Source organism: Acanthisitta chloris, unplaced genomic scaffold (assembly GCF_000695815.1).
Source record: "Acanthisitta chloris isolate BGI_N310 unplaced genomic scaffold, ASM69581v1 scaffold7876, whole genome shotgun sequence".
Taxonomy (NCBI): Eukaryota; Metazoa; Chordata; class Aves; order Passeriformes; family Acanthisittidae; genus Acanthisitta; species Acanthisitta chloris.
The window spans coordinates 1972-2219 of record NW_008678646.1 but is presented as its reverse complement, the minus strand read 5'-3'; positions in this window follow the sequence as shown (position 1 = coordinate 2219).

Sequence of the window (248 nt, the reverse complement as noted above, 5' to 3'; positions counted from 1 at the left end):
CTCATGGCTGTGGGTGCTGGCAGCCTGTCCCAGGGCACAGCGTTCCCTGTAGATCCAGTGCTGCCACGGGATGGCTCCTCACTCCTGCTGGAGGGGACATGGGGGGCACCAGATCCTCCTCCCACCCTGTCCCTGAGCGGCTTTGAGAGCCTCCTCCCTGCACCCCTGAGTCAGCCCAACTCAGCTCACTAATCCCCTAAGGCAGGGAAGGGCATCCTGGGGGGCATCAACACTGCTGCCACCCCCTG